General features: G+C 26.4%; 1 protein-coding gene across 1 annotated transcript in view; it reads left to right on the top strand.

The window, feature by feature from the left end:
• Positions 1–7,267: 7,267 nt before the first annotated feature.
• The window catches only part of LOC111033076, a 152,266-nt gene continuing 139,227 nt past the window's right edge, over positions 7,268–20,306 (top strand). The window contains exon 1 of the mRNA XM_022313666.1: positions 7,268–7,735. The gene's annotated coding sequence lies outside the window, so the exon portion shown is untranslated. The remainder of the gene's footprint in view (positions 7,736–20,306) is intronic.

Genomic DNA, 20,306 nt, shown 5'->3' with positions numbered 1-20,306 from the left:
CATATTCGTCTGAAATGTAAAATCTTTACATTTAACCCGATAATGAGACACGGCGCAGTACGTGTAAACTGTATCAATATAATTGCCTATTATTTAATTAAAACATTTATTAATACTTATAATTGTCGTAGTTGTTCATCAAATTTAGGTATTGATATAAAAATAAAAAATAAAAAATAAAAAATACTCAAAAATGCGTCGGAATAAAATTATAGGCTGACTACAAAATATATACAATTAGCTGTACATTTCTAGTCTGAAAATACTAAATTACTAACCAAGTACCTAGTTCGAAATATAAAAACAAATTAACAATACTTTCAATGCATAAGTACATAAAAGCCAGCTATAATTTGACTAATAGGTACATATTTTCATATTAAAAACTGATTGACACAGCACAACCTACAATAGTTGTATTGTTTTATTTATACATTGACAAAAAATGCAAGTGGTGCGCATAAAGATACTACAACCTTTTTTTCACACCATTAATTTATCATAAACAATGTGATAAAATAACAGAACAATGATTCTAACCGATAGCATTCATAAATAATTTCTATAACGTTGCATTTTATATTAGATGGGTATATAATTTAATAATGTACAGATAATAAATGAAAAATAGATATTTAACACCTAATTTTGTTAAGAAAAGATCCATAGTAGTAAATTTAATAGTAGACACGTTTTTATAAATAGCTAAAATATAAGCCTACAAAATCATCTTTTACATTAATTATTTCATGTTTGTTACATTTTTGACTATAAATATCCTATACACTCATACTACCTATTGGTTATTATATAATGCAATGTAGTCTTAAAACTTTCTCACTGAATATTTCACGATTTTAATGTTCACAATATCTAGCCGCTATAAAATAGACATGTTCTTGTAACTCGGTTTGGTGCACACCTATATTATAAAATGCTTGATGAAAATTATGGATAGCTAAATTGAGCAGATAAATTGTAATAATTATTAGTATTTCATGTAAACGTACCTACGAAGTGTATATATATTATAAATATTATATTAAACTATATATATTATATTGTTCTTAAATTAATGAAATTAGCACTTAAAATGTAGGTACAAATATTTTTTTTTTTAACTTAGAAATAAGTATCAACACTCCACTTTGAGCTTACATAGGTAGGCAGGCAGTTCCGACAATTTTTTAATTATTTATCATTTATTATTATTAAATTAAAGTACTGATGTTATGTCAATAAAAAATTGCCAGATCGTACAATGTCTTCAGAGTTTTGTAACTTTTGATACATATGCTCTTAAAAATAATGTTTATGATATCCTTTTTTGGAACTTATAATACATTAATTATAATTATAATCATACATAACTTCCTGTATAAGTTTAGAGTTTACATCATTTAATTATATATTAAACTATGTGTTGAATTAATTACTTTTATAACACCACACACAAATATTTAGTCATGTTAAATGTATACACAATGCTTGCCTCCCTACAGGTAAATCGTCTAATTAATTTAATTATACCACTTGTAAGTACAAATTCCACGATCTAGTAAACCACCAAATTAAAATCAAAATATTATGATGATTTAGATCTAGCTGTAAACAATTTTACTAAAATTGTACTCCAAGCTGCTACATGGTATTCTTCAATCTCAAATCTCCCCACATCTATACCTTCTACTATTCTAGAATAAATATGTGAAATCATAAGAAAAAAAAGGCAGTCAGAATTCTTTACCATCGTACTCATCTCACATCGAATAAATAAAAATCTAGTAAATTATCCAAATCTTGTAAAAAAAAAAATGTTAGCTAAATACAAAGTCAGGATTTTCGAAAGTTTTTTAACAAATTTTTTTCCTCGAAATGATAGTTTGTAAAATGCGACAAAATAAAACATAACAAATACAAAATGCCAAATCTTATAATTAAAAAATCCGATGGAAATTGAGTTATATCCAACTTTTATAAAGTAGAACTAATTAAAAATAATCTGTCTGGTATATTCCAACCACTCATTGTGACATAATCTCATCTTGTAAGGTAAGTGCTACTGAAGATTTTTTTTAATTCCCAACATTCAGTACGATGCACACTAATATGGCATTCATAAATACCCTATACAAAAATACATCTCCTATTTTTCAGTTTGACACAGGCAAATTTGTCAATATTGCTAATTCAAAAAAAATTAAGTTCTCACTTTGAGCAAATATTTAATGCAACACGTACTAAAACTTTCTTACTTTCCAATAATTTTGGAATTGTCTACTATTATTCCAGCCCCCAAGCCTAATAAATTAGCGAATTCCGTACTTCGTTTTGATATTTAAGCCTATTACCGTTGTATTTATTTTTTAAATTCTATAGTGACTACTCAAATTAAATTTTCCACTCATATCTGAAAATTCAATTCAATTCCTACAGTTCTCAATTTGGATTCCACGCAAACCACTAAACAACAGAATAATATCAATATCAATCGATCGTAGTCGCACGAAAAAAAAGTATTTTACATGTTCATCCCACGATATTATAGTATTATACTGACATTTGATTATTTTACATTATCAATTACCTGATGGCTAATGGGTAATCTAAAAAAAAATTTTTTAAAAATTTACACTTTTTAAAATTACGTAGGTACGTTTAATGAACAACGTTGATTAAAATATTTTTTTTGTTAAAATAGTTCAATTTGTTATTAGGCGTTTAGAATGTTTAACAATAAAATATGTCCGAGTTATATAAAATTACAATTTCAATTAAATACTTAAACTTAAGCAACACAAACATAACAAATTATTCTGATTCAATAAATTTATTTTTAATTTTTATTCCTTTTATCCAAATGAGATGATTAACCTTAAATAATACATTCAAATCTAAAACAACAACATTTCCTACATAGTACAGTATTTAAAATAGAAAAAAATTTTGTACGTTTAGGTATTATTTACTACTGTTAGACTGTTTTTTTTAGTAAATATGCAGTATTTGTTAAAGCAAATCTAATACTAAATTTAATCTAAAACGTATACACTAAATAGAATAGTTTTTTTATTAAATGTTTGTAAAAAAATCTAAACAATTTGCCAAATTATATTGTTAATAATTATACCCTCAAGTTTTTAGTAGTATAATTTAATTATTCATGGCTAACTTACTTTATGGAAAAAAAATTAATATTAAAGAATTATTTATGAACGGAAAACTTAAATATCATGTTTTTATTATTTAATACAATATAAATTGTACAGTTGTGAACAATTTTAAGTTATTTAATGTTTAACAACGATGAAATAAGTTTTAATAATAATAATTTTATAACAAAAAATAAAAATAAAAAATAGGTGGTCAATAATTTGTACTTTCAACAAGTTTATTTATATACTTTATGTTTTAACACGACTTTCAGTGATCTGTCTGTCATGCGAGAAATAATTTATAAGATGTAATAACTCATAGTTTAAATGCAGAAACCTCTAAAACATTTTTTTTTTTTTAAACTCAATTTGTAATAATCAATTAGATTTTTTTCATAAATATAGTCTAATTGTGTATGTGTATAGTAAAAACATACAAATTTATATTTATTTATACATATATAGTTTCTTCACAAAATTAAAACTATGAAAAGTCAATGTTTAAAACACATTTAGGTACTTGATTGTTCAGTTTATTAATTGAATAAAACAATATTTTAGGGCACTACACAAATATTACCACAGTTTTTTGTCTTTGCTTTGTTTATGGTTATTACTAATTACATATTATTATTGTTGATTTATTTAGTAAGGTAAAAAAATATATCGTTGATCAAATACAGACACTTTACGTTAGGGACTCGTCTCACTTCGTTTACCTCGGCTAATGGTATAAATACTTATATTAAATAATAATAATAATAATTGTTAAAAATTTAAAAACAAAAATGAACCATCGAATTCGAAAAATGGTTCAGAAGTTTAAAACAAAGCTAGGTTAAAACTGAATTTTTAATTTTCTGACCATTTGCTAGATTAAGTGATTAAGTGATTAAGTACCTAATAAGTAATAACTCTTAAGATTCACTCAGTACCTATATGTAAAAAAAACTATTGTAGTAGGTATCTATTTTATATATATCTATAATACATTTATTTATTTAAATATTTTGTATACATTTATTTGTGTACCTACTCAACGCATTTTACATTATTAAATAGGTACGTATTTACTGACATATGGAAAATAATATGGTGACATTTATTTATTTATTATTATAAATTGTATTAAGTATATATATATATTTTTTTTAATATTGAAATATGTATGACGTATTCTTCGTCATTATTTTAAACGCATTTAATAAGTGCGAAGATCAATTAAAATCGTAGTATGAATAGTATCATGTATTGTAATTTTTAAGCATAGATTGGTGTTTAAATTGTCAATAGCTCATAAAAATTGTCAATTGACAATAGCCATTTGGTAGGATGTTATTGAAGGGAGGTGACAATACAGAATGATCGTCTGACCATTGATTTAATTTCAATAATATATATGAAACAAATAATTTCACATTCTACTTCAATATTATTTTCTAATTAATAAGCTAATTGTAATTTCACTTATCTTTATAACATAACTCATAACCTTATTATACAAATTCTCCTTTATTTAAAAAAAACCGTACTTCATTTGAATTGTATGTTCTATTACGTCTTAAATAATATATTACCACGTTTAGTTATTTTTAATTCATGATTCTAGATAAAAAAAATCACTAATTAAAAAAGTATTTCTTTTTAAACGATTTTATAAAATTAGGTAAACATACGAGGTGTGTTCGAAGTAATGCACGAAGCATGACTCATAATATGTTCTTGTAGTTATTAATGAACATAATATTACGGTTTGAAGTATTATAATTGTTATAAATCCAATATTATGTATGATAAGAATATGATACTTATAACTAATAATTTTCCATTCATTATTTTACGTCAATTACGTCATCGTTTAATTTCAAATGATTTTTATTTTGTTTATTTGATAAGATTTACATATTATAATTACAAATTATAAATAAGTACGTAATAACCAATGGACCATATTATATTAGTATGAATATTCTACTCCAAGTATAAAACAATTTAAAAAGGATGTTGTGTTATATTTTGATCTATAAACATTAAGTGGGTATTAAATATTTTTATGAATAGCTCACTACGAATAATTCCTCATTCATAAAATTCTAGTATGATGACGCAGAGTTAAATATTATTATTATTATTATTTTTAAATTCAAATATTTCTTCGTGTCTTATTTTTAAAATAGCACTTTTAGGTTAAATATTAATTCCACAATCCTCTACATAAACTGAAAAATGTGTTAATTTTTTAATCAATGTCCAACACTGATGTACCTATTTTTTTAAAATAATCATAAATCACTACATTTTAGTTTAATTATTTTTTAAACCCGAATTCAATTATACTGCACCATAAAATTACCCTCATATAAATGTTCATATGTTATCAACATAACGTAATTTATATGACTAATATTTCGAATGGTGTTTTATTAATATATTATAATATAGCATATATATCACAGGCCATTTTTTAGGAGATTCTCTGTGTCCAAATGGAAGACGGACATACTGGTAGGTCCAGTAGACACCCAGTGGGAATAGATTCTGCTTACTGCGTTTCTAGAATAAATAGTAAATTATAAAATATAGATACTCAACTACTAAAATTTTACCCCCCCCCACCTCAAAAAAAAAAAATTCATAATATGTAACTTTTATAAATATATAAATATTTATTGTTGTTTTTTGGTTACGAGTGATGCCTTATTTAAGACATTCGTTCCTATTGGTATTACAACGATATGGGTTTAATTTTTGTGATCATCATCACCTTTTGGAGGAGTAAAAAATGATTGAATCCAAATTGGAACAAAAGAAAAAACTTTACAATACATTTAAAAAAAACAAAAATAACATTTAGACAAGATTGATTTAGTGTTGTTTTGTTATTAAAAAATGAATATTGTGTACATTTTCTACAGTCATTTATATCAGCTTTTTTTAGACTTAGGTAATATATTTTTAATTCTTCTTGAACTATTAATAAATAATTGAAAATGAAGTACCAAGTTTCCCTTACAGCGCTTTATTCAAAAACGTTAAAAACAAATGGACAATTTAATTTTCAAAATTTTTAGACTAACTTCTCACTTTTATTCTTTCGACCTATTTAAACCATTCCACTTACCGTGGCACAACAAATGTAAAAATAGAAAATAAATTACTTATAGTTATCTCTCTGCTTATTATATAAAACAGTTTAGTGCATTAAATATTTCACTTCGCAACCAAAATAAAAAGTAATTACTACTAATTAAATGTTTAAAATTCTAAATAGTTAGAAAATAACAATATATATGTATTTTGTCTTCCACATAATATTTTATTTTTTAAACGACAGATATTCAATTTCAAGATGCAAAGGGGTTTGTTCTTAGTTTCTGGGGATTGAAGCCCTCAGGGATTTTGTGAGCAAAGTGTGCAAGGGCCAGAGCCCCCTAGTATGAAATCATTATAATAAAACATCCTTAGAAATAGTGCCCGACACACCGTCTCCTCTCAGAATCGTTTTTCTTATCGGTACAATGATTTATTTTTGCATTACCACAGTATGTAGGTAACCCGGTAAGTTTAACTCGAACTAATTTTTACCCACCCACATCCCTCCTCGTACGTACGCCCCAGTACAAGATTACAGTGTTTATAATATGATCGTTATTCCGTATCACTACCTATGTATAATGTATTATGATTTACGAGTTGATTTGTAATTTAATTTTATAATTTAGTACTATGTGCGAATGTGTAATGAATACCAAATAGCAATAGATAATATTATAATATTTGCATTATGCATGACGAACATATTATTTTACGATACTAATAATAATATACGTACCTACTATATACGAACACGATTTAAACTGCAGTTCATTGGATTTAGACTATTGTAATATTATGGGTGCCTACCTATTATTATTATACAACAACAATATTTTGTGAGCATTTCGCGGCATACCTCTACATCACAATAAGTCCGTGTTCTTATAGATGTCCCGTCGGCACCGACACCCGGACCACACTGTATAATATAGCGTGCGGTGTCCAAGTTTCGGCGCCGGCGCTGTGCGGGACCGCGTGATCCGACTGCGTATAGTTACACTCGCCGGTCGGTCGTTGGCAGTCCGGCTCGATCCGTGCGCCCGTCGACTACGTACCGTTCGCGTGCCGCGTGAGATCTATTGTCGGGCGAGCAACAATATTTCCGAGTCCCGTGACTTGTCGGTCCACACGACCCGTCCGAATCCCATTTCGCATGCTGCGATCTCACACGACTCCGGGTTGACGTGCGTTGTTGACGCACACCTAATTTATTATTACGCGTAACAGTTGTCATAGTGGATCCCGCGGACAAAAATTTCATTTTTACCGTATGCCCGAAACAACATCAGTTTAAACGTGTGTAGTTCGTCCAACCCGACCGACTATATGTGGGGGTGTGCCCTAGACGTTTCGTGAATATTAATTCATTTGTTTTGATAACATTACCGTCGGTGGAGATCATTACATTTTTTAGAGGGACAGCAACGATTTTGTAACACCGAGAGTGAACAGTTATTTTGCTGCCGATTAACCGATTAAATAAGGTAAATATTTCAAATAAGTGTATAATATATGCCTCTATATTGAAAATAATACATACTTAGTTAAGTACTTTAAGTATCGAAATGTGTGTTCATATACTACATTTATAATAAGGCTTATTGACAACACAGCTATTTCAATAGTTAAACGAACCAGGAATATCTACCTATACATATTTACCTATGAATATGATTTTTAAACACTTTACTTAATATTATCATATAAATGTATTTACGATGACTATACGCAATGCAATATGAATTTGTATTAAATAAAAAAAATATATAGGTAAAATTGATTTATGTTGATTTTGAAAGACGGGCTTACAATCAATAAAATGCTTGCTGTTAAAAAGTAATACATACTATGCATAAATAATCAAATTAATGTTAGATATATATGAGAAAAATCAGAGGTTACGTAAAGTGAGAACATTTAATTGTAGGTACTTAGAATTAGAACTAAAATGTTTCAAACGAATTTTGAGACTCTGATTATATTGTGTTTATAAACGAGTATTAATTTAAATTAAAACGATATATAAATGAATACAAATAACCAATAAAACTCTGAAGTTTTATATTTAATTATAGGTACCTGTCTGCCTCAATACATTTTTAATTCGTGGTCAAGTTAAATTGTGTGCTTTTTTTAAAGGTTGAATTTCTCTGAAATAGCAATTAGCTTAAAAAATATACATATAGGTATACAGGAATATTACAATTGTGATAATTACAGCAATTATAATGTAGGGTAATCGTTTATTTTCATTTGGATACCTACGCTCACATAATATATACACGCACACGCGTATACATAATATAATATATTACAATGGTATTTTATTATTGTCCACATCAAGAACAATAGTGCACGAGCAATGAGCATTATTGTTACCTTTTACAGAAAAATGTATAACAAATTGGGTGTTCGTTATAGGGGAAAATATCCCTTCGTGTATAAGCATGTCTAATGACATCGTGTTTGTCTTTAGACCCATCCTTGTAGGAGTCTGTATAATATGAGAAAACGAAAATGAATAGCGGTCAGGTAGTCCCGTAGGCCAAAAATGTAACGATAGGACATTTTACTGAAAAAACAGTATCAGTTCCTTTTGAATGTTGTAAAATTTGATACATACGATAAAACCGTATAATACAAACCTAACACTTTATATTTTTTTAACATATGAAACAAATAATAAAATACTATATATTCCTAGGTAGTTGTTTAAGTAAGTTCAGTGACTTGTATTTAACATTATTCAGATGATAAATTTATTCAAAATAATAACATTTATACAGTTACCAAAAGAAATTAATATGTACGTGTTAGTAAACATTTTCATATACTATTTGTAGGTAAATATAAATTTTAAGAAAAATTATAAATAAATATAATAAAATCAATTGTTTTTACTACATATAAATATAGAAGTACCTATCTATAATCTAAATAAGTATAGTGTGGTATTTTTATCTTTAAATACATACCTACCTATGTTTTTTATTATCAGTGAGCGACACAAGTTACGGATGGTGTAAATATTAAGCAGGTAATTATTATTTATTATAAAATATAATATTAGGTATAATATATGATTTTATAAAAATGTATTATTTAAACTTTAATATTCTAGATTATCAATTTATTATTTATATTAAATCAAACATCTGAAACCTCCGTAATTACTGCAATTTTAATTAGTCAGGTATATTTAGTACATAATAGGTACGATACCTAACTATAAAATAATGTATCTCCTAACAGCCTAAAAGATAGTTGTAAAAAATTATTAAAAAGATAACAAATAAGATACGGTTCTTTTGATAAATTAAAATGAATATTAAAATATAAGATAAATTAACGGTTAAAGTAAAAGTGTGTTTAATAACTTACTATTTGATCGAGATAAATAAAATTGGTTAACATCAAAGCCTTAAATTCTCAAAAATATTTTTAAAAAATAAAGAATTTTTATACACACGATGCTTTAATAATGTAGGTATTATATTACTTATTAGATATAAATATTAATAACTTATTACCTACATCGGTAATACGTTATAATATATATAAAAATTATTGTTTAATGAAATATTTCCAACGATGGTCACGCTAGGTTTGCGAAGAAAACAATTTCAGGTCTGTAAAATTAGATAAAACCACCTACCCATTTTCTAGTTTTAATCTAATTGTATTGCTTATTTTATGGTTTATGGAAATTACATTTAACTGATGTCGTAAACTGTAATGTAAACAAATACTTCAAATAAAATAACAGTCTGGTATAATACAAATAAAACAGGCTGTGGTCAGTATAACGATGTGACGATCGCTATAATGCGCTAGGGTTGGTGCATTTGAAAGCAGTAATCAAAAGCATGAGCAAAATCTTCATAGGTATTTAAAAAAACGTAAAAACATCCATGAACGTAACCACATGGTTTAAACATAACGTCTTTCTAAGAATTTTCCTGAGAAGTAATAATTCTACTAGGTAAAAAACAGAATATTGTTTACAAAAAATGTAATAATAATAATTGAAAAAATATAAAAATCATGATATTGAAACATAAACATATCAGAATTTTTGCAATAAATTCCTTGTTTCGTTCAGAATCTATAATACAAATATGTAACCTATAAATAGGGGGCGTAAAATGGTGAATTACGGGCCACATTTGGACAATAAGCAAACTTTATCTAGGCTTGAAAAAAAATTTTTTTGAATATGCTGAATTCAATTAGGTTTTCATTCGTTTAATTTATTTTTTTTAATTTTGCCTGAACTTTCTTTGGAGATTATGTAGGTACGTTACATTTTGAGGGGTCTCGAATTTCTGATTTTCTAAAGTATCCCCCCAAAAAATATTAATCGCTTATCTGGCTGCTAAAATACATAAAATATAAATTATGTAAAAACTACAGTGGCTCGAAAAAAATCCATTTTTATGAAATTATGCACCAATAATCTATATAGGAAATAATACAATTTACATACTGCTTATATGCTCATTCCTATCCAAAATATATTGATTTGCAAACAAATAATTTATAGAGATTTATAGTGGGATATATTCTATATATTTTCAATTAGACTTAAGGTCTGGACGGGAGAATGAGCATTTTATTTTACTGTTGCAATAATGTTTTTTTTTTTTCATAGAAGCAAAAAATTCAAAATGTCTCTGTTCGTTTTGGTTAGAAATTGAACGCCGGTGCCGGGTGATTTTTAAGGGATTATTTTTCTTATTTCTCAGTCGTCTTAAAAATCTCAGAGTGTACAATTATATTGGTAAATAAATGTATGCAAACACTAATTTTTAAGAAAATCTTGACCATAAAACAAACTTTGCTCAGAATCGTTTTTCATTTATATGTACCAATCTATCTAATACACTTAAAATGTATTTTTTTTTAATTATTTCAATAATGTTATACATACTGCTGTCCCTGTGGCCAATCAAATTCAGTATCACATATTTTTAATTTTGCCTTCCACTAAATTTAGCACTACGAATAATTTTATGCAAATAAAAATTCAGTGTTACATTATAGTGCCTATATGTACGTATTCGCGTTAAGGGTAGTGACAAAACCTCTATAATATATGCTTGAAAAAAACCGTAATGTTACAAGACGTCTCTTTAGAAATGCTTAGAACGTATGGCTTTTAGGTTTTTCAAATAGATTTGTCCAAGCGAATCGAAATGATTCTTTTGAAGGACCCGCAAAAATGTCCACTCCCAAACATTGAATTCGATCGACGACCATTTTTACCCGACACTGCGAATTGTTAGACAAACTTGAGGGGCGAAAGTGCACACAACAGAAGTGATAATTGTGCAACGTTTCGTGAAATATATTAAGGGTATTATTATGTACCATTTGAATATTGTATAGTCCTATTTGAGTACACGAGTATATACGACATGATGGTGTTTACTGATAATCTGTCAATTATTTCTAACCAATGAGTCAACTCCAGTTCAGGCAAAAGGTTAATAAACTTAAATACGTATAAAATGTTTATTTATCTACATGTATAAATTATATATTATAATATCATATACAGTTGAGACAGTGAGCAAGTCGACACTCGACCACCCATACGATTGTCTACTGATTTTTGATAATGTATTCTAGGACTTTTAATAAAATACCTTCACCAACCTATTTCCGCTTTACTCGTATTAAAATAATTTAGTATTACTACAATACTGATTCATTTTAATCGAGTTAACAACGTGTCAGCGGTATAGTGTAATAATCGGTTGCTAATTTGTGGTTATTTAATTTTGAAAGTTGTAAAACGTATGAAGTTCTGGTCCCTTATTTCTACACCGGGGTTTTAGGATTGGGTATATCAGTATCACAGCAGCCCTAAAAGGGTTTGGCCCGCATAATGAATGTTTACTTACCGTAACATTGGCATTGGATAGGAAGTTCGCAGTAAGTACCTTTCACTAAGCTACCGATTGTTGTTTATATCACGCATAGTTAGCATTAAAATAACAGAGAAAGGTATTAGCATTGTGCAAAACGTCAAGATAAAAACACATTAGGTTTTTCGGTATACGTCATCATAATAGAGTTGACACTTGAACTTGATAACATTGATGAGTATTTATTAGACGTGATTGTGATTAAACATATCACATTATGTCTTTACTTTTTATATAATATTTCGATCAAAATTATTTTAGTTAAAACAGCGATCTGTAATCTTTAAAATCACTTCAGAAAACTAAACAAAAAATCTACATTACCTATATTAATGCACTGTGTCCCGAATTCAAACAAATTAATACCATTGAATTTTAAGTTTTTATTTTACTCAGAAGTCAAAGCATAATATTAGAATATATTTTTTTTTTTTATACACTAAATAAAAAATACAATATACTTAATTATTAATACACATTTATGTTACACAATATTTACATTTACATACTACACTAATTGTGATGATGCTATTTATATTAATATTTAATTGAACTCTTTTGTTTCTGGATTCATACCTATAGGCATTACATATCTTGCTACATAATATTAAATTTAACACATTCGACTATTAGGTTTAGTAATTTTTTATTCTAAATAATAGTGTTTAATTATTTTTACTACACTATTTTACTTATATTTATTATTACATTAAATAAATATAAATAACTAAGCAAATTCATTATCTATTATTATTTGTTATAAGCCTTATAATTTTTAGATTGCGTTTAGCTTGACATGACATTTTAACCATTATATTATACTTATAAAATGTACAATTGAATAAATATATGGTATTTATGATTTGAACAAAAATATTAAGATCACATTTTCTATTCTATAATATGTTATTTTTATTTTCAAATTTAAAGCCTGGTTTTGTTACATTTTTATTAAAACGGATTGAGTAGATATCAAAATGTATAAGTGAAATATTAATGTATTACCATCGATGACTAATCAGACGTCATTAAACATCTTAAAAATAATTAGGTGCACACATTAAATATATTACAGTGAATTCAATAAATGTATAATATTATACTGCCAAATAAATAAATTGTTTCTTCTGAAATTTTCTTTTTCTTTTAGCAGTTAACATATTTTAATTATTGTAAGCTATTTTTATTTGTTTGATAATCTTATTGGTTTTTAAATGTAGTTTGAACTAGTCATTAGATAGTAACGAATAACATTATCTTATAATAAATATATAAGTTCAACCAGTGGATATTTTTTTAAATACTACACTAAGTTAATTAATTAATTATCGTTATTATATTTAGCAGATAAACAAACTACTATGTTTTAATTTGAATAATCGATTATTTTGGTTCATTTTAACTTATAAGTAAGATAAATAATACTAATCATTATAGTTTTTAATAATCTCTCAAAAGAGTAGATTTTGCTTAAAGTGCTGTAATATTATTTTGCTTCGATTTGAGAAACTCTTGAGAATAGTATGTTCTAAACTCTGAGAATTAAATATATTACAGACACTGGGTAATAGATTTTCTTCCGGGATAAACTTTGACTACTTACATGCATATAATATATTATAGTAAAAACTATTGAAAATGGCCGGTACGCTTTTTCACCCAAGTTTCCAACTTATATTATAAAATATGGAATGACAACAATTTGATAAACAGTATTTTATTAGGTGGGTACCTATTAAGTAGCAGGTATTATCAAAAACCGTATAGGTGCATTAGAATTATTTTAAACGAAACCCATTTTTTTGTGAATTCAAAATTAATCTTGAAATATTTGAAAAATAATACAAACTACCTATTACATGAAATGTATGATAATATTATGTTCATTATTATAATAGTATAATATTCATAATATGGTAAAGTATACGAATCGGTTACACTTTAACAACGCTATTAGAAAATGCAGCTGTTTCTCGAGTAATATTTCAAATGTCAACTTATGTTACAAAAACATATTTATAGTTTTGTATGAGTATCAACTAATTTCTTTCCCTTTGTGTAATGCCTGCATAATATTCACTATAGGATAAATTGAGAATGGCGACTCACTATTCACAGTAATAGAACATTCTTAGTTAGGTACTTACCTATTTAAAGTTGTATTATAATAATATAATATAATGTCCATACATTAACCATGAACGTTGCATTTGTCTGGCTGAAAACAGAAGAAAATATAAATCTTATAATACAGTTATCTACATAATATATAAACACAGTTCTTGACATTGTTTGACTCCCCAACATATTCTATACACGTCTTATCATCCGAGAGTAGGACGCGTTCCAATCGAGTGAACAGAATAAGTATGTGGAGACCGTAAGATTACATAGAATCAAAGTCTTTTTGAGTCGATAGAATGAAAAAGAAATACAAATTCCATATTCCGAGGAGTACATTTTAGAATATATCTAGGGATTATTTTTTGAGAAGTACGCACTTGTTTTATTAATAGTAGATATGTATACATAGAAGAGTGCTAAATCATAAGAACACCGATCCGAGATGAGCAGCATAAGGATATATTATAATAATGTACTCGTAAATATTGTGCTGACTTGTAAGTACGTCCACCAGAAGAATTAAAATAGAACCGCGTTCAACAAGGCGGCTGCAAACTAATTGAGAACCGTTTACCTTTTTCGCCACCCAATTAGTTCTTAAACTGATAAAAGTTATATTTTTGAAAAAAAAAACCAAATTTCGCAGAATATTTCATTATTTTTGTTGTGTTTAACTGTGTGCAGAAATATGAAAAATATCATAAATTAATTTCAAATTTTTAAAGGGTTATTCTAAATACCTACTGATTTTCTACTTTCAAGATTTAAAATAATTATCAGCATTTTTATATTTTAAATATTTATCGTGAGCCATTATAGGTAGTTGAAGTTATTTTAGATTCTGAGCGGAGCGATGAATGTATTGATTTTATAAAAATATGTGTATTTTTTTTTGTCCTTCACAACCCTTTGGCGCATTAAAAATACTTTAAACTTCAACTTCGAGAGTGGTTCCTGGTATGAAGTGGGGGATCAAAAGTAAAAAATTCCCAGTACATTTTAAAATAATCGTGAAAAACAAAGAAAAATTTAGGAAAACATGAATATTATTACACAAAACAAGATTTCGACTAAATAATTTTGTATTTTTTTTTGTAACTCAAAAACGGATAGTAATATTGTAGCCTGTAGGGATTTAAATTATTTAATAGTTATTCAAATTAACATTTTATAGACATTGTATACATTTTAAAATATGTTTGATCTTTTTATCCTATTTATAGATACTTGAAGTTTGTATGATATAATCTTTGTTAGAATGTAATAAAGCTTGGCAGTTTAATACAAGTATCCTTATAAAACATTGAAAATACATAATTATAATTTTTTTTTTCTTACTAGCGATTTAACTTTTTACTAAATTTGTCTAAATCACTAAAACATGTAAATTATTAACTAAAAATTCTAATTGCCTTATTTCTTTAAATTTAAATACCCAAGGCTCAACAATCGATACAAAATTACTCGTAACGCATAAGTCATAAGTTCTTCAATTTTTTTTACTGAACATTGAAGTAAAAGTTTAGTTTCATACATTTTTTATGGGCGATTGAAATATTTACGACAACGATTTCCAACGATTTTTCTTCAAACAGATTTTGTTATTTTATATAGTTCAAAAAATATTATTCTTAGAGACTTGAAACTTTTTCTTACTATGTATTATATTATCATTTACTCAACACAATGACATTTTAAAAATATTTAGATTAATTTTAAGAAATTTACACCACATACAAATTCACACCGTTCTATGGTACGCCGCAATTGACTTATAAGTTGATAGCAACTAATAACATTAAAATAATTGTTGCTATACATATTATAATATTATATGCGAATTGTTCCTCATAAAAATTGGTTCCAACTACCATAAAAGTAGTATGAATATAAATTATAATAATCGCATGTAAATATATAGCAAAATATTCGTATTGGGAATATAAAATGAAAGACCATCTCTCAAAATCATTTTCCATCGTATTCTAGTTAGGTACATTGATTTATCATTTAATTCAAATTTAAGTATTTAACTTTAAGTGATCTAGTATTATAATAAAAGGACTTGGTAAAAGGTATACAGCAGCAGATAAGCGACTTACCCCGTTTTTTAAGAACAATTTTATTTAAATAATTGTCATCAAAAAACAAATGGATAAATCAACTTTGAAATTACATAGATCAACATAATTTAGGGGCCCAATGCAACAACCAGTCAACTCCATTTTTGAGCGAAATCGCTTTTATTCATTGATATGATAGAGAAAAAAGTATGAACAAAAGGGTGCAACAAACAATTAGGTAGTCGTTATTTCACATTGTGAACCGATACAACCATAATCTGACTATTTTGTCTTTAAATTAAGCTCATATTTGTGTGACTATATAATTAATATGGATAGAATTTTCTTCATTTTTTCAGCTTGAAGTTTTTATAAAGTAATTACTATCAAGATGTGTATATGATTATTTATTATGTATTATATGTCGTTTTTCTGTTCTTTGAATTATTCGACGACATATTTTTTTGTTCTAAAAAATAAATAAAATAATAACCTTATTGGAAGTAGGTAATAAAATAATTAATTTTTGATATATCTTTGATTAAACGTTAGTTTAGTTCATACACTTTGGCGAAATGAATATCTGTTACTTATCTATTTAAATATTTATTATTTAATTATTAAAAAACAAAACCATATAATTCTGTGCCGACAATAGTATCTGGGCAGAATCTCATAAGATTGCATCGGTCATATTTCTAAAAAGAGAATCTATGTCTACCTATACAAATAATACAATAATAAACAATAATTTATATAAACTTTGTGCAATATTTAAAATTTTTAAATATTTTAATTAGTGTTCATAACGCTCACAAATTGAATTCGTTCACGTACATGTTTTTTTTCAAATGAACAAGTTCACGGTCTTTGAAAGAATGCATTTTTTCATTTAGTCTTTTATTTTAATTGTTTTATTGTATTTTTATGAATCGTATAAATACTAATACAAAATCGTAGAAATCATAATATTACTGTTCTTACATATCGAGTAGTGCTCACTGGAATTTCAAGTATTTTATTTTTATATTAGTCAAATAAATGTAATAGGAATATTATAATTATTTTTTAGTTAGGTCTTAGGTACTCACGTGTTTGGCCTGAATAAAATCAGCAAAGTATTTTTTGTACTTGTAACTTCATATAGGTACGCGGCTTGGTAAGCTGCTTTTTCGAAGTGAGCTAGTTATTTTATTAAGATCAACTGAGTTTAATTACATTTTAAACATAAATATTTTATGAATATCTGTCTTTTCTATTCTTATACTATTTTTCTTTTGAAATAAAAAAAGTAATTATTTTTATATCCATAATTCGTGAATGATAAATAGCATAAACAGTAGTAAAAAATATCTATATAAATAGCTGTAAACAATTTTTAAGCACGCAATTAATTGTTCCATTAGCAAAAAAATCCGGCAGTATTAGTGTTGCAAGCACTAAACACGTGTTGCCTACCTTGTGCGGTGCAATATACTAATCAAGAACTAATAAATTATTAAGAAAATAATACAGCAGGAAATCTCTGGTGTAGCTGTATATAATATGAATGTAGTCAAAACTAGTTAAGTACGTGTAATAAAATAAATAATAAAAAATACACAAAATCTGAATGGAATAGGATTTAATTTATTTATAAAAATAACTGACTGCTGGTTTCGCGATTAAGTTTGTTACAGCAATTGATATTTAAATATTTTACGATTTTGTAGTACCTATTGTTGTGTTCATTAATAAATTTATTTATTTAAATTTCAACGGATCACGAAATCCAATACAGCATTTAATAATACCTACAATTGAACACATTTTAACAGTCATTTAATACAAAACACAAAATACTTTAAAATACAAACAAAATTCTACTCATACAATTACTTAAAAGCTCAATGAAAATAAAGTTAAATAATGCAATTTTTGTTTCATTATCTAGATAATGGTTGTATTTTCAAAAACTAAGAACGTAATTTTAATGACTTTTAAAAAATATTAAAATTCATTTATAATAATGATGCATAGTTGGGGGATTTACTATACACTATATTATTATAGTCAAAATAATTTCAAATCATCAGCTAAAAGAAGTTTCATTGTATATAAAAAATGTATATCATTAATAAATGACAAAAATAATAAAGGAGACTAATATGAATTTTGGGGAACAACTGCAGACTGGACATTGAATAGATCTGATTAGAAATATTTATATCTTACAGTTTGTGTTCTGTTTGATATGTAGGACGAAATCAAAAGCAGTAAAGGACCGCACGAATATCAATATGTTATGTATTTTACTATTTTAGATACTACAGGCTATAATTTATAGGCGTAGTATAATATGGTATTATGGTTTACATTATCAATTTCTTTTGAAAAGTCTGTGTAAATAACAAAGAATTGTGAGTCAGATGCATAAACACCTAATATGAATTTTTGGAAAACTAATTGATTTGTAGCTGTTGATTTACCACTTATAAAATCATTCTGGTCAACACAGACTAACGGAGAAAGTAACGGTGTAATATTTACATTATATGTCATCGAAGAAGTCTGAGTAGAACTGATGGAACTAATAGGATTGGTCTATTTACATTTTAAAAATTGTCAATATTTCTTAGGATTAGATATCTATAAGCATTTTATGTTTCAGTAATGTCCTATTGACTTTATAGTTAAATTATAGGATGAAATTTACACTTGGTTTGGAGATTTTAGAAAAAAAAATGAGATATTTAGATTGTAGTATAGGAGACAATTTGTATCATTTATTTTATTTGTGTCGTTCACCAACACATTTAATTTAATTACATTCCAAAATTATTTTGCAATTTTGGTATTTACGTAGCTACATACCTACGAGGACAGTAACTAATAATACGTTGTTCTCCATGAAATCCGTGCTTAAGTATGTATACCTATAGGTATAACTGTATGTCTGTATCAATTGTATACAACTCAAAGTCGGTATGCAAGCACAACTTTAGATATTTATAATTAGGTAAAAATGAGGAGACTGAATTTGTATAGGGACCTACTCTGAAAGCCATACTCTCCATTTTACTTCATCGTAAAATGCTATAAAGTGATATTAAATACCACTGCAATTTTTGACATTTAAAATTATTTCAGTAACTCTAGAGTAGGTACTACACAGTTATCTACAATGCAGTAGCAAGTACCTACTGCAAATAAATTATTGAAGTTTGGGTTTATTAATATTTACTTTTTAATTCACTATAACTTATTGACAAACATAACGCTTATAATGTAGAGACCGTTGTTAATATCATTGTAATATATTAATTATTAAAATTAACTTGTAAATAATTGAATGTACGAATGATGCATATTATTGACTATAGAGAGTTTATAAACTATTTAATATATTGTCTCGTGAGAAATGATTAGTATTTTATTTAATATGACTGTCGGCGATTTATAGGTGTTATAAACACATACCTTATTTTACTATAGTATTGACATAGATAATTTGTTCGATAAAGATTTTGATCTGCTTATAGATAGTAGTTCCTTAAATTACATGATTTTGATAAGTACGCGAAACTATATATACACTATTTAATGTTATACGAGTAACTGTTGTCTGTTATCTATAATTCAGAGTAGAATGTTTTTTAAGATGCAAAAATAAAAAATAAGCTCAGTAAGAAATAGTTATTAATAAAGAGAACATAAAGCATGAAATCCAGTTTACTGGGCAAAACAATTTTGGGTAGCTAGTTCAAAACTATATTTTTATTAGATTTGTGATTGGTGCAAACTGCTTAACGCAAAATATAGGTAGTATTTGTATTAAGCGTAAACCCAATTTATTTGAAAATAATTATAGTATAACAGGTATTTGTAAATTTAAAATATTATGACTCAATACACATTGTACAAATTAGAATTTCAAAAAATATATATATAAATACTGA

Source organism: Myzus persicae, unplaced genomic scaffold, assembly GCF_001856785.1.
Source record: "Myzus persicae strain clone G006 unplaced genomic scaffold, MPER_G0061.0, whole genome shotgun sequence".
NCBI lineage: Eukaryota > Metazoa > Arthropoda > Insecta > Hemiptera > Aphididae > Myzus > Myzus persicae.
The sequence above is the reverse complement of the archived record's forward strand: the minus strand, read 5'-3'. Positions and strand labels throughout refer to the sequence as shown.